General features: G+C 34.4%; 1 long non-coding RNA gene across 1 annotated transcript; it reads right to left on the bottom strand.

The window, feature by feature from the left end:
* Window positions 1–2,751: 2,751 nt before the first annotated feature.
* On the bottom strand, window positions 2,752–14,355 carry LOC137398732 (uncharacterized). Its single transcript, XR_010979009.1, has 5 exons — window positions 14,217–14,355; window positions 11,407–11,462; window positions 9,609–9,664; window positions 7,439–7,571; window positions 2,752–2,863 (listed from the first exon to the last, which is right to left on the bottom strand). It is a non-coding gene; the product is annotated as an uncharacterized lncRNA (long non-coding RNA).
* Window positions 14,356–16,810: the final 2,455 nt, after the last annotated feature.

The following is a 16,810-nucleotide window of genomic DNA, read 5'->3' as shown; positions in this document are numbered from 1 at the left end:
AAATAATTATTCTCCTAACTAAATCTGATTATAATTTCATAAAAATTGAATAATTATTCTTATTATTAAATATTGTAGTAATCTGGTAAGAATCGTTAGGAAAATATCACCGCAACTCCCTTTACTTTCACTGCTTTTGACATCAGTTAGAATTCCAAAGTACTTATTACAAGTGTCCAAAATGTCAAAGTTACCTTTAAAATTGGCAAAAAAGAAACAATTATTTTAATCGGACACCATTTTTCAGTACTTCTTGTTTAGCATAGCAATGGTTTTAAGTTTTTTTTCGAGGGTAAAATACTTGTATTGGCTAAACTGACTTCAGATTCAGAGAGATCACTCATTGATTGGTCCAGAACTACAGGTTACAAAATTTGTTACCAATATTATAAGTTCAGTTGGTGCAACTTCAAAGTCGAATAACTCAACTTCGTGATTTGCGACTTAACCATGGTTTCTGTGACCGCGACCCATATGATCTACCTGCTTATAACTTCAACTCCTTTACTACCAAATGGATCTCTCTACCGCGACATAAGTGTTTCGTGAAACCTAATTTCTAAAAAGAGTGTATAAATGGTTATAACTTTACACCCCAATTGTTTATTAACAATATTTTTATAGCAAGTTTGTCAGCATAAGTTTTTATGTTAGTTCATGCCCCCAAAAATATTACAAACGAGTTGTCGAGTGAGAGGGACCACTTTTCGTCCATTTTGAAATTACTGTGAGATAAGCACAAAACTCTAGTCGGATGATTTATGAATATTATTAGTTTACATGTTAATTAATCTGATGAACATAATTACTCTCATTAGTACTATTGCTCAATAAAGTTACTCAGTCTATAGATCTGAAGTTAGTAACCATTTATGGCTGTATTGCTTCTGAAATTACTGGTCATCAGTAAGAAGATTTCATAAAACAAGTTTTTGCAAAGCAATACTATGCTCAGGTTGTAAACGCATTCTTATTTGCTCAAAATATGCAAATAATAGCTTTTTTTAATCAGGTATAGATGTAATAAGGTAATTTACTAATTACTCAATAATCGGAAACAATTTGTACAAAAGCTTGCTAAAGCCGCATCATGCAGCACTTGGCCATACAGAAACACATTGCCAAACGAGCTGTACTATTGGTAGTTTAAGAGTTCACACTGAAACAGCTTCAAAATAAAATTAAGACATAAGAAATCAGTGCAATAACTGCTTCGTATTACATTTACTTCATGCCTTGTTGTAATTGAGCATCATACTGCTTGCACAATTGGGAAAAAATGGCTGCAAGATCAAAATTTACCAAGTATTTAATTTCTTAATGAAGCCGTGATAAAAAACAATTTAGACAATTTATGCAGAATTCAAATGCAACTGCATTTCATCAGCATTTTTATAAGCAGGCTTAGTGCAAAAAACAGAGTAAGAGCCATACCACAAGTTCATGAAGTTTTGAACAAATTGTTACTTTACCCTTCAATATGTTATAAAATGCTAAGACAAGGTTAAACAATTATTGACGCTGTTGGGAGAAAGAACGTTTCAAATGCCTCTAGATTTCATAAAAAAACAGCTAAAAAATGATGGCCAGGGTTCTTGAGGACACTTTTATTTGTATGAAAGATTGGTAGATAGAACATTATTACACGAACAGACAACTCCAGAATTAAAGCGCAAACATTGTGGCTATAAAGGGTAAATAAAAATTGATTCAAAGTAAAAGCTAAAAGGCTATTGTGCCTGGTAGTGGTAGCATCATTACCATATCATTTTTCTATTGAATAACGTAATACACTTTTTATTAGAAGAGAACAGACTTTGGTACATTAATTTGTCCTACATGTGATGGCTCTTATTAAAGACCTAATTTTCACCAATGAAGTGTGCCCTCAGATTAAGATGACCCTATTTATGAACCACACCGCCTATCAGAGTTTTTTACATACACATTAATCAGCAGAAGGTTTTACGCCTAATGTTACCGACAAAAAATCTAAAAAGTGTGTTGCAGTATGAGCTTGGTCAGGTTCTCATCCTCTTTTGCTGATACAATAGGTAGCAATCAGTAGTCCATTTTCCAAAGGTTTATTTATTGCCCATTTCTAAAACCTTGGTAGCTGTAAAGGTCTAACACAGCTGTTTATTGCAATAATAAACTGTAAAAACAAAAATAATGATTCTCAAAAACTTAGGTCCCTGTTGGCTGTTAACATGTTTTCTATTAGTTAGATGCAGGATGGCAATTGGTTTTTTTCTATTAGGTACACATATGACCGGCTAACTAATTGCCTACTCACTAATAAGAAATGTTTTGTACAAAGATTTTTTTAGCGCATTGCTCTTGGTTATAAGCATACATTGTGCTGAGCTGCACTGCGCAGCCTGTTGTACGCACTCAATTAATGGACTAGACCAAAATCTGATTGTGTTTTAGACTTTTTTCATTTGGAAAACCCAGGCTACACTCATTAAGAAATACATTCAATCTTTAAAAAATGGTTAATATTTTAATACTTTGATATTGTATTTGTACAATTTAAATATCAATTGTACATGCCACTCCATACATGGTTATTTTGCTTCATAACTATTGTTTTACTATTTTTGCGGATTGTCAGTGCTATAGTATTTTAGTGTAGCCAACTACCCAATGTAATGACTGCAGTCTCCAGAGCTCACTTTAGTCATCAAAGCCCAATTTAATTATCAGAAGATTAGGACTACAAAAAGTAGAGGACTCATCAACTTACCCTTCAGTTTTTCAAAAAGCTTGTAGGCCAATATGATTAGTTCTGTGAGAATATGATTAAAGAACAATAGTTCTGCTTGGTGAGCTCATCTTCATTCTCCAGATTAAACAACTTCTACAAAAGCTCAAAGTTTTTAACATTGTATAAAAAAATAAGTTGATGAGGACTTTATGCACAGAGTCTCTGACCACCTTCAATTTGGTATTGGAAGAAATGTTAAAAGTGAGCTTCTGTTAAACCTATATTTGAATGCACCTTGATTTGATTGGCACCGCTATTTGGGACCACATCAGGAGAGTGCTTTGAAAATCGAGCGCCATCTTTTTAATGAACGCCACCTCTATTTGAGGAGGTATGTTACCTTCTCAGTATAGGTATAGGTTTAGGTATATTCACTTTTTTTTGAAAATATAGCAAGGAGCTTTTAAGGTCCAAACAGGGCGATTTTATTGCAAGCGTCATGAGGAGGGCGAAGATATCGCTGGTGCGTGCATAAACACACTTGAGCGATTTACTAGTAAATGATATAATGGGCACGCTCACAAACTGCCAATAAAAATCCGTATCATCAGTTTTTTCGGAGTTGTTAATAAATTTAGGCCAGTCAATATGTCGTCGTCTAGGCTACAACATGAACAACCTCCACATTTGTTATTAAACCTATCTTCCTTTCAAAGAGTGTACACTGCCTACACTATAAAAAGACAAAAGAAAAACGATTCTTGTATTTTTAACTGTATTGTTTTTACAAATTTTTTATACATATTATATTTTGTAGTGGTTTTTCATATTTAATATATTAAATATTTACCCTTCTCAAGATGGTCAACCGGCGCAACGATTGACTCCAGATGTTGGTTTTCAACTCAGATTTTTTTTTTAATTTTGTTTGTTATGATGGACAGAACTGGGAGTGCTATTATTAAATTCATGAACAATTGAGTGTTCGTTCTGAAGATGTTTCAATCGTAACAAAATAGAAAATTGACGCTGCTGTACGTTGTTGAACATCGGTAAGAAATAATTACCCGCCGTAAAATTACATTCTGGTAAAAACTAACCAATCGAAATGCATCTCGTTAGCAATAAAGTTGTGTAGAGAAATTCTAGCTTTATCGCTCTGCATGAACACGCTGAGTGAATTCTAACGCAGATTAGCGCCATGCAGCAATATCGCTCTAATTATCGCCTAATTTGTTTTCACCTTAAGATAATGCTTCAGCGATAACACTTGTTCTATTGAGTCAAATATGCTACAAAGCAAAAAATTCCTCTGCATTTATTGTCGGGGTTTTATAAAAAACACCATTATCAGCTTTTCAAATGTCTTAACCGCCAGTACATCAGCAGTCATAATTAAACATTGTCCCAAAAACAAGCTGCCTCAAACTGCCTAAAATATCGTACTAATCAAACATTCCACGTTGAGTGGAAAGAAAATGGGATAAACTACAGCATTGAAATTAAAGCACTCTCACACTCATTTCATGAACAGTTCTGTCAAAATCTTAACTGATAACTCAGCTTGCACTTTTATCCCATAAGTGCCAGAGTCACAGCTAGGAGCAATAGGTCGGCTTTGCGCTAGAGGACAAGCAAGGCTAAAAGTGAAAAAAAATAGATAATACACAATAAACTTTATTCGTCTACAAAAAAATATAGCATAAATGCTGAGACATTGTGACAAAACGTGGTAACCTGACCAAAATTTGGAACAGAGTTCAATTAGTGATGAGGGAGCAAAAGTATCCTACATGGGAGCTATTGCACACTTTAAACATGATATTTGTACCTCACAAACTCACATGGTCTTTTAGAGTAAATTAGATGCTCCTATAACATATACCTCCTATAGCATAAATTCTAGAAAAAGTCAGGCAATTTTGTAAAGTTTTTGCTTCGTACCGCGTAAAAAACGCCATATAACTTAAAGTGTATCATCGGGCGAGTTCTAAAGTTCGATTTGAGTGTTAGTCTGTCTTGCCACACCTGCGAGAAAAGAAAGCGACATACAGTGGTGTCAGAAAGTCTTTGTCCACCTCAAACCTCGCTGCCCATTTTAGGTAATTTGTTGTTGTAGTCATGTAGAGGGATTGAACCCTGACAAACCATGCATCATTTAAAAGTAAGTTAACATTAGATCTTGTTGACACCGTCAGTAATAAAATTAGGGTTAATCAGGGATCAATAATCAATTTTAGGCCAACCATTGTGAATCAGTGCTTATTAACTCATTTTCAAACGCAATATGACATTATTAATTTTCAAGTGGAATATTATCACAACAATACGGGTCCTTTTGGACAGCATGTGCAGCAAAGGTTTACAGTTTTGCTTGTTAAAAAAGGAACAGCTAGAGATCCCAGAATTCATAGCAGCGTCAACATCAACCATGGATAAGAAATGTGTCAACGGCCTCATCATTCACCTGCATACGATGGCCAATCTGAGCAGTAGAAAAATAGCGAAGAAGCTTAGAGTATTTCAATCTAAAGAAAATTAAGTGGTAAAGAAATGAACGCAGCATCAAACCACCAAAGATCTACCACGATCAAGGCGTTTGAAAAAAACAGCTGTCCAACATGATTGCTGGTTTCAGATTATGAACACTCAAGCGCTCGTGAGGCTTGTTCACAGCATGCCTAAGGCTGCAGAATGGTTATAGTCTGCAAAGGCTACCAGATAAAATATTAAAATGCAAAACAACCCCAAAGGCTTTTTTCTGGGCCCATAACAGTACAAGACTGTTATTTTCAATTTAGAAAATAATTAAAGAAGAGATAATAACAAAATTTGCGATGACATATTTTCTGGTATGTAGTGTAAATGAGTAGGCAGCGGCTGATACAATAGAAGATATTTGGCAATTTTAAAATCTAGTTATTTCTATTCTTCAGCTCATTAGGATTGTTTTGATACAGGGCTTTATGTATGCGGTGCAAAATATTTCCAAGTTATGATGAATTTATTGCAGTGCTACACTTACTTAAACAGGCGGACAAAGATTTTTTTCCAACACTGTACATAAAGCATTATACATATAATACATACAATTTCCCTGACATTCTGACTCTTGTGATAATTTGTCTGAAGTGACGACAGAACAGAAAATAGGTACATATAGCAGTGCAATTGTTGATAAATACTTTTAAGGCTATTGGTCAGTGCATCTGAATGTCACGAGTTGGAGTTGCAATCTTGAGCTCTTAAGGACGAATAGATGACGAAAAGGTACTACCGCTTTTTTATAGTGAAACTTTTTTTTCTTAGTCAATTGTTGTAAGTCGCTGTCGCGTCAAAACTATGCGCTCTTCATCAAATTATTGTCAAACTACCACAATCATGGTCTATTAAACCAATGAGGTTGATCATGAAAAGTTGTCGATGAAAACCAATAATAATGCAGTTAAGGCACCGCCAATACATTCAAAAGAATTTAAGTCAGATTCTCACATGAGCGAGTTTGGAAAGGCCCTGAAATGGTTTAGATAATTTACATGTACAAATGTATGTTAACATTCTTATAATGAAAAATCCTTATCATGTAAACGTTCCTGGAACCGATCATCCCCTTTTAGGAGCGCCTACTGTACAGTCATGTCTGATATGAGAGCAAAATGCATTCTTGGACAAAAGCTCGCAAGTTAATTTTCTTAAAGTCCTATCTCAAAAAATGTTTTTCATATAAATTAACTAAAGATAAATTATTGTGTTGCCATCCTCTAAAAAACTACCAATAAGAGATATAACAATGAAAAAATACATGATTTTATCTATTCATGCTCTATACCCATGCCTCCAAGGTTACAAATACCTATGTAAAGGTTATGGTCTGCATTAAAATGTAGCAGTATTATGTATAACATAATTTTGAGTAGTGGCAGTATGCAGCAGTCCATACAGTAGCATACCGTATGAATTTCTGACCTTTCTGAGAGTCATAGCACTAATGACGGTGTGAGAGAGACTTGATGCAACACGCTTGGTACTCTACACTTTTGTGAAATCGCATAAACAAACTTAAAGTATAAATTTAATATAACTGAATTTAGCTTAATAAAACATACTTGAAAAAAACGCTCTGATCTTATATTAGAGCTAATTCTATTTTTTCTTCATTTTCATTTTTAAATCGTCTCTTCTTGGATTCAAACTTTTCGATTTGCTTATACTCTCATTTTCAGCCAACCTTTTTAAAACAAAATTAAAGCAGACCTGACGGAAAACCAAGTGATGTAGTTTCCGTAACTGGCCTCTCGCATCCTTGGGCATTTAGTGATACATCAAAAACTACCTTGCAAACTCGCATCTCTAATTTTCTAGAATTTCAAGGCGAAAGTGGGTAGCGAGATAGTGAATGGTACAGAATTTGTGTAAAAATAAATTGCTTGAATTCTTAAATCTATTCATTGGCTTTTGTTATATATATATATATACATATATCAATATATTTATTTTGAAGGTTTGGGGTAGACTGACACAATGTTCTGAAGAATCAATTGATTTCCTATAGCCGGTTTGTGTATTGACTCCGGTTTGTGTATTGACTCGTGTTCGCTTCAAATTCTGCATCATTTACTATTTTGCTACCCATGAAAGTTTATTATAAGTTATGACTAATGTGTTGAAAGTATATGGGAGGTCATTAGGTACAAAGCCCATCAAGTCAAGTAGTCAATGATGACTTACCAGCTGTTTAAAATTAGGTTGGGTATGTGTCTAATGACAGGGAAGAAGCGTTCAACTGACATTTATGATCTACTCATCGCCAAAATCTTCCGGAAGACAATGCAAGGAAGAGGACCTTGATGACCGCCCAGGCCTATATAGATGAAGGAACCGTGAGTCACCACCGGTTTATATGTCAATGAATTTGATATAGAAATACATAAAGTGCTGGTCAAATGAAAAGCAATTCACGAGATATGGATGAATAGCTATGCAAATGGCTTTGTACTAACCCTTGGTATGAAATATTACCCAAGCCTGTGTCATTAGGCAGCAACCACATTTGCTAGTTAAAGCTCTATAATTTTCAAATAAATTAGACAATGCTATGTAAATACATGTAAGATAATATCATAGTTGTTAAATATAAATACAAACTTGTAAAAATCCATGATACAAAACCGAGTTTTAACCCGTTGATCCTTGCTCTATCTAATCAATGCGTGTCAGTAAACCTAGACAATATGTCCAGCAATCCGAAGTTATTAATTTTTTACCAAATATATCTAAACGTGCTAACAATGCAATCATATTTGGTGAAACAGCAGCACAAAAAGTTGGACAACCTACAGCAGATGTCATCAAACAGAAAAAAACAGTATGTCACCATTATTCGGGCTAAAACTATAAAAGTTCGCACGATTTTAAACACTGATTAAACATTTACAGATAATATTCATCCATAGCACACTCATCATCCTTTCATGACTCAAAATATACTGGAAATTTATATTTATTATCATAAAATTCTACATTTGTATCACAGTCATTTATGACCTACCAACGAATGAGTCGTATTGATTGTTTCGCGATATCATTCTAATAAAATGTGTTATTATAATGAAGGAAGTAGATAAAGATAAGTGAAAAATGTTACAAATGGAAGTGAAATTTAGAATCTAACATCCTGCGAAAGAATTAATTTTATTAGTTTTTGCTGTTGCTTAAAAACATATTTTGTAAACAGAACCATGTGGAAGCCTGTATTCCGCCGTTAAGGTTTCTGCCACAGCCTATGCGATTCCGTAATACCAGCTGTGAGGGTTCAGAGGGCTAACATTGATGAGATACTGCATTATTTACTCTTTTGATTAGTATTGTTCCTTATACCTAAATTGTAAAAACAAATGAAAAATAATTTTCTTTTGTTTTGCAGGTACAACTACAAAAACATTGACAACAAGCGTGATAATCTCAAATCAGAAGATTGAAGACTAAAATTATAAAAACACTACACCATTCTATGTCATTTTAATTGAACAAGTTGAACTGACTGAAACATGCTACATCTCCGTTGTTTTTTTTTTGTAAAACATAACTTAATACATGACACCAGCATAGTCAGCGTGATATTTAAGTGCAACTATAATTATTTCCCGAGTTGCATTAGTCCATAGCAAGCATAGTTGCTGAATATTGCACATCTTTCAAGTGGAGTAAACCCAGCACTTATACATTCTGCTCAAAGAGTTCTTGTGCCAAATCTCAAACTCAGCAGTCAAAATTCTAGCCAACAAGATAAAAATACTCAAACTTTTAAATATCAAGATTTGAGAGAAGATAATTCTCGAATTTCCAGTGAGTATCATACTACTTTGTACTAACAAAAGTCAACCACAATACCATGAGAACAGTACTACACAGTGTGGGTAAGGTTAGTCAGCTAGGCTATTGAAAACTAGATGAAATCATAATTGTTATATACAGGGTTTAGCTTTATAAGAGGGTCAGTATGGTGTAATCTCAAGAATTCAAAACTTTCAAGTTAGAAACAAGTTGGAAAACATTGAAATCAATGTTCAAAGGCTAAGCATGACACTAAACCACAAAAATGTTAATTTTAATGTCATGACCAGAGCTTAATCAATTGCTAATTATGATCTTTGTTATGTGGGCCTACAGAGAAAGGCTATTTTAAATAGTATTCCATAGGCTCTTATTATAATTATTTAAAACAACATGATTTTTAAATTTCTTGTTGGCATGAATAACAGTAAAAAAATAACAAGAAAAAAAGGCGTTCAGCTAATGACTAAGTCGCAGTTGTTGTCAAAATTATAGACTATATAATTGAACCCTGAAAAACAAAATTAAAAAAAGAGGCAGATTGTTTTATCTTGTCAGTACATACCTGCAACAAAAGCAAGTCGGGCATCATAGCACCATTACGAAACACAATTGCAGAATCTACAGGAAAAAAAGACAATTGATGATTAGCATGCATTCTTGTTGACCAAGGCAAGTTCGACAGTAAATCACAAGTTAGACAAAGACGTATGAGTAACGCATGTAACAAGTGCCAGCGAGGTGTTGACAGTGGCTGATGGGATTAGCCAATTCTCTGAACCAAACAATCACCAGCCACGCTATTACATAATGCCATACACTCAGCTATACACAAATGGATGTTTAAATAATGCTAACTACTACTAGATTATGACCTTCAGTTCTTGAACTGGGTAATGTTTGGCTCTGAAAGCTAAAGCTCGCAAGATACAAAAGGTGTCCCACAGCACATTGGAGAACTATCAAGCAAATTTAGTCACTGATTTTGCTAATGCTACACACAAATTTGTTGCTAACTAGCATATTAATGTGTATACAGAGAGCTTAATTATTTTGCATGTATCTGTATCATGGTTCAAAAGGTAAGCTTGCTGAAAAATTATTTAGTAATTCATATCTACCAAAGCATTATGAATTATAGCAACTCTCGACTACTGCTAATCGCTTGACATTTCTACAGTTTCTTCGACTTTTATGACTACAGAGGTTTTCTTGGTTTGCGATTAGGTTATCTGGAGTGTTCTTGTCCCTGCATACACGTATCTTTTTTGATCACTCAAACCTTATCTCTATCTCTTCTTCGAGTATATAGAACAATTTAAGTATTATTCAATATATATACTTAAATTGTAATTTTACAGGTAAAAATAACTTTTTATCATTTCGCAGGTAGAACTACAAAAACATTGGCGACAAGCGTCAGAATCTCAAATCAGAAGAATGGAGACTAAAATTATAAAAACACTACTTGGCTCCATGTCATATTTAATTGAACTAGTAGAACTGACTGAAACATGCTATATCTATGGTGTTTTATGTGTACAACCTAATTTATTACAAGACACCAGCTTAGTCATCATGATATTGAAATGCAATTATAATTATTTCCATAGTTGCTGTAGTTCATAGCAAGCCTGGTTGTTGAATATCACACATCTTTCAGTCCCAGTAAACCCAGCATTAATCCATTCTGTTCAAATAATTCATGCGCCAAATCTCACACGCATCAGTCTAAATTCTAGCCAACAAGATAAAAATACTCAAACTTTTAAATATCAAGATTTGAGAGAAGATAATTCTCGAATTTCCAGTGAGTATAATACTACTTTGTACTAACAAAAGTCAACCACAATACCATGAGAACAGTAATACACAGTGCGGGTAAGGTTAGTCGGCTAGGCTATTGAAAACTAGATGAAATCATAATTGTTATATACAGGGTTTAGCTTTATAAGAGGGTCAGTATGGTGTAATCTCAAGAGTTCAAAACTTTCAAGTTAGAAACAAGTTGGAAAACATTGAAATCAATGTTCAGAGGCTAAGCATGACACTAAACCACAAAAATGTTAATTTTAATGTCATGACCAGAGCTTAATCAATTGCTAATTATGATCTTTGTTATGTGGGCCTACAGAGAAAGGCTATTTTAAATAGTATTCCATAGGCTCTTATTATAATTATTTAAAACAACATGATTTTTAAATTTCTTGTTGGCATGAATAACAGTAAAAAAATAACAAGAAAAAAAGGCGTTCAGCTAATGACTAAGTCGCAGTTGTTGTCAAAATTATAGACTATATAATTGAACCCTGAAAAACAAAATTAAAAAAAGAGGCAGATTGTTTTATCTTGTCAGTACATACCTGCAACAAAAGCAAGTCGGGCATCATAGCACCATTACGAAACACAATTGCAGAATCTACAGGAAAAAAAGACAATTGATGATTAGCATGCATTCTTGTTGACCAAGGCAAGTTCGACAGTAAATCACAAGTTAGACAAAGACGTATGAGTAACGCATGTAACAAGTGCCAGCGAGGTGTTGACAGTGGCTGATGGGATTAGCCAATTCTCTGAACCAAACAATCACCAGCCGCGCTATTACATAATGCCATACACTCAGCTAAACACAAATGGATGTTTAAATAATGCTAACTACTACTAGATTATGACCTTCAGTTCTTGAACTGGGTAATGTTTGGCTCTGAAAGCTAAAGCTCGCAAGATACAAAAGGTGTCCCACAGCACATTGGAGAACTATCAAGCAAATTTAGTCACTGATTTTGCTAATGCTACACACAAATTTGTTGCTAACTAGCATATTAATGTGTATACAGAGAGCTTAATTATTTTGCATGTATCTGTATCTGTATCATGTATCATGTATCTTCTGACCTTCACCCGACCACGCAAAGACGAGTACACATAAAAATCAACGCGCTTGATGTGGAAAATTATATACTAGTACTACAATATTACTACTGCTCCTACTACTACCGCTAGAAGCAACTACTGATTGCCGAATGGAATCTTCCGATGACGATTAGATTTTGTTGATGGTAGGATCGGCTGCGGGAGCTCTGACAGTCTGTATTATATGTAATTATATGTTTGTATATATTTTAAGTCTATAAATATTTTATTATATGTGTCTTCCTTTTTATGATAGCCTTGTTACTTGTTAGGCTATCAATTGTCGTCGTTTATGTTGCCATATCAGCGCACTAGCGGGCCTAATTATTGGCCATTTAAACATTATTACCTGGTGTTCCTACTCAGTCCCGTTAGCCGTAACGGGCAATTTTATTGTATATAAGGGAGCAACGCACACTTAGTAGACAGAGCAAATGGCCGTACGCTCCTCGGCTAGTAAATTTCCTTCGCTAATAAAACATTGAATAAAATCACTCAATTTATTTCTGTATGAAATAATTTAGATCGTGCCAAGTAAGGGCCGGCAAATTCCTTTAAAGTAGTACATGTAGTAGAACTAGTAGTAGTACTAGTAGTAGTCATACAACTGGCTATTCACTTTTAATTACTTTAAATAAAAGCTCACTATCAGAAAGAGCACTAGGGAAAGTTTAATAACAGTGTCCTAGCCTCTCATTAAACCTAGCCCTTTCGTTTCATAAACTTAGAACTGTCATTAAAGCTTAGGCTCATTTAATCAGAGGCTCTTAGCTTCTGATTGGCTGATGAGCTGCTAAGATTCACCGACACCGACTTTCAAATCAGTACCAACACCGATCTCTTTGCTCACACCGACCGATGCCGACACCGACTCATCAAATTGGTCTGTGCTCGACAAAATGGGTGACAAAATCGGCCAGTGTAAACGCACCAATAGACAAAGACGCACGAGTAATGCATGTAACAAGTGCCAGCGAGGTGTTGACAGTGGCCGATGGGATTAGCCTAAACTAAACAACCACCAGCCATGCTATTACATAATGCCATACCCTCAGCTATATACAAATGGATGTTTAAATAATGCTAGCTACTAGATTATGACCTTCAGTTCGTGAACTGGGTAATGTCTGGCTCTGAAAGCTAAAGCTCACAAGAGACAAAAAGTGTCCCGCAGCACACTGGAAAACTATAAAGCAAATTTTAGCCATTGATTTTGCTAATGCTACACACAAATTTGTTGCCAACTAGTATATTAATGTGTATACAAAGAGCTTAATTATTTTGCATGTATCTGTATCATGGTTGATTAGCCAATCAAAAAAATATTCAAAAGCTAAGCTAATGGCAAAATAGTCATTTTCCCTAAAGTAATATCTGCGACTGGGAATATTAATAATATCATTTGATAGTATAAACATCCATGGTAAAAGATTTTTCTCATGTCATGCGTATCTAATATCCTTCACGAAGCCTTGCTAGCAAAGCTGATGCTACATGTAGTTCTAGCATTATACAATGTTGCTCATTTTACATCCATTTTTCGTCCTATATTTCTATACTGAAAAATGAACTACTGCTAACTTTTGCCTTGCAATGGAAGCTTTGATAAGCATATGGTACGGAAATAATTTTTGTATGAATATTACAATATAAATTATATACCATTTCACTATTCAATTCTTAAATATCCTTCTGTAAACCATATTATTGAAACAGTTGCTGTACATTTTTGAATCCCTTGACATCTTTAAAAAGTTGAAAAACTTATCATGCGCGACCTTGAAGCTTTAATGTAAAGCATGCATCTAGCAACCAGTTAGCAAGACAACATTTTTCTGTAATCCATATCTACGGAAACATTACCAAGGATAGCGACTCTCAATTCCTGCAAATCACTTGACATTTCTACAGTTATCTGCAGCTTTTAAAACTACATATGTTGTCTTGGCCTGCGCGGTCAGGTGGGTTTTGTACCTGCATATTTTTTGCTCCCTATAACTTTATATCTAAGCATTCATAACAGCCTTTATCTTCTTTGATTTTCTGCTTTTCAGTTGTTATACGACTAACACATATATAAAGTCAGAGTGACTGCGTCAAAAACATGAATATAAAATAAATGCTAGGCTACAATCATTCAGGCTTCTAATAAAAGTCCTAATTTTTTGTTACTTTGGATGAGTGACAACCATAAATTCTTTAGTTCAATGTAGTCTCCAAAGTACATGGTAAACCAGAGCTAAAGCATAAGCACACATACCTGCTACCTTCACTATCTGTCCTATTTCTTAAATAGAGTTTTAGCCTATCCTTGTTCGTCTAAATCAGAAACTAAAAGCTAAAAGTCTGACTGAAACGAGATGGAATGAGTTAGTTTTACAGCCTTACTTAGGCCTGGTTCGAACCAATATGGCATCTAAGACACGTGAGACAGAGTACCTGTTATGCAAGCGATCGCTCATGGACTACAAGCTCAGAGTGCGCGACTATTATGTCCTACAGAAAGAAATGTCGTCATTTGCGCAATTAAATTAATTTGATGCCTATACGCAGCTACACAATTTGTTTGCTTTCCAGCTGTTGGATACATAATGAGTTGAGATTACGCAGCTGTCCCCAGGTCTGAACCCGGCCTCACCTTAGCATGTGCAGACAAAGGAGTGCCACACTTTGATAATTTCAAGATAAGATAAACTTCACTACAGGATTTGTAAATTTTTGATGGTTTTAATTTATACGCCACCACATGCACCATAATATATATATATACAATATATCATTATATTTTTAAAACGATAACTGCAAGAGACTTGCCAAATCATTAGTTCAAAAGGCAATGATGAAAGCGGGGATGAATTTGAGCACAAATTTAAAAAACAATATTTGCATAGTGCATAAAATGCTTTAGAAAAAAATATATTTGAAGCATATAGGTGCCTTTTAATGCTTTTTAAATGCTTTCTGGAAGGCTCACCTATCTGGTATGTCTATGAAATTTGTTTTAAGACTGCAGGGCTTTCTGCAATGCTTTAAAACAGTATACAGTTCACAAGCTATCGGCATGCTTAATCCATCATGGCTAACTGATGGTCAATGACAGTAGTTTAAAAACGTTGCTACATTAAGCGGCAGTAAAAACTTTTGTTAAATCTTTTCTTTTGCAGTTTAATATATATGATATCTGAGTAAATACAACACCTTTAAAATTTATTGAAAGCCTTTTACTAAAAGCATTGGAGTAAGTAAGAACGTCAAAGTTCAGAGTGACAGTGAAATGGCATTGCCTTAATTAGTGTGTCTCTATCAAAGCCGGGCACTGCTACACTTTTGCTGTGTCATTTGCTGTTAATTTCTCTCATCCTTTGTCGAGCTGGAGACACTCCATAGGTATTACGTAATTACTTTAGCATTGAGGGTCTGCTGCGCCAAATTGGACATTCACTGATCCCCATAGCTCGTTGCTCTGGCAGTGATTATTTCTAATCACAATCATTCTAAACATAGATGTTTGGATTCATCAAATTGAAAAACATTTAAAATCCCTAATTGGAAATTATGCAACTCCTAATAAAACATACATGATAATAATTGAAAACTATTGTATGATGGAACAATCTTCTGCCAACACAATCTGTTTGAACTATTATAGCAATAACAAGTAACAGTTATTAGCGGAGAACATTGGCTAAGAGAACATTTCAGGGGTTGATGTAGATCTGGCCATCCATAGGAGCCTATTTGAGAATTGAACAATGAACCACAGTTTGAATGCCAGGAGTTCTAATTGAACAGGCAACGGCTGTCTAAAAAGATAATGAAACTTATGAAAGGGTGGGAAGTTAAAAAGGAGCCTAGCTTAATCATTAGCTCCAAGTTTGTGATGACAGCTCACACCTAAAAAACAGAAGAACATTGTTTGGTTTAATCCAAACTTGTAAATAATAATGATTGGATCCGATAAGCGCCCCTAGCCCATATAGGTTGCTGTTTTTTTAGGTTTGGCTAACAGCTGAAGCCAAATAAGTAACTAATGTATTATTATTATTGTACCAAAAAATTTGGCCAATAACTTATTATTGGGTTATATAACATCTATAATAGATGTTATATAACTCAATTATAAGATATTGGCCAAATTTTATGGCAACAATTTCATTAAGAATTGAAAAACATGTTTTCTTGAGTTGTTTGTGATAGATAGCCAAGCTACTTAATTGCAATGCAAATAAATGGCATTTTGTGCATTTCAAAAGCATAGTAGCAAGAGCTAATGCTTACACTTCTACATATAAAGTTAGGTAGTTAGTATAATGAATCAATTTGGGAGTGGCTACCAGTTTCTGTCTAGATTGCGTAATAGTAAATGTGCTGAGGTTCTACTGTTCTGCTATGTCATACTCTGAACGTTTGCTGAGCCTTATAGTTTGTTGTTGATCTGTATTTCATTTTCATAACAATAATTGTATAAACCTATAAATCTGGAATATTTGATATGAAAAAAATTTCATAAAAGGCTTTTATAAATAGACTTGGAAACAATATTTCAGTTTGTTTTTATAACTTTTTTGTGCATTGATAAAGCGATGTAAAGTACAATCACTACAAAGCTAAAACAATCCTCCTCAATATTTCTTACTCTTACAAAAATATTACTTTCACTACCATCAGAGTCAGTGCTGCTATTTTTTGTCGGTTTATTGAAAAAAAAAGTAAATCTGAATTAGCTATAATATCATCAACATAAGTAATTATCTGTTGTCTAATGTAAGTTATGTATCTTGGTCTACTAAAATTCACTAAATGCCTCTCATCTTCAGCTCTGTTGTGATACTCTCCTTTACTGTTAAAGCATAC

Source organism: Watersipora subatra, chromosome 6 (assembly GCF_963576615.1).
Source record: "Watersipora subatra chromosome 6, tzWatSuba1.1, whole genome shotgun sequence".
NCBI lineage: Eukaryota > Metazoa > Bryozoa > Gymnolaemata > Cheilostomatida > Watersiporidae > Watersipora > Watersipora subatra.
The sequence above is the reverse complement of the archived record's forward strand: the minus strand, read 5'-3'. Positions and strand labels throughout refer to the sequence as shown.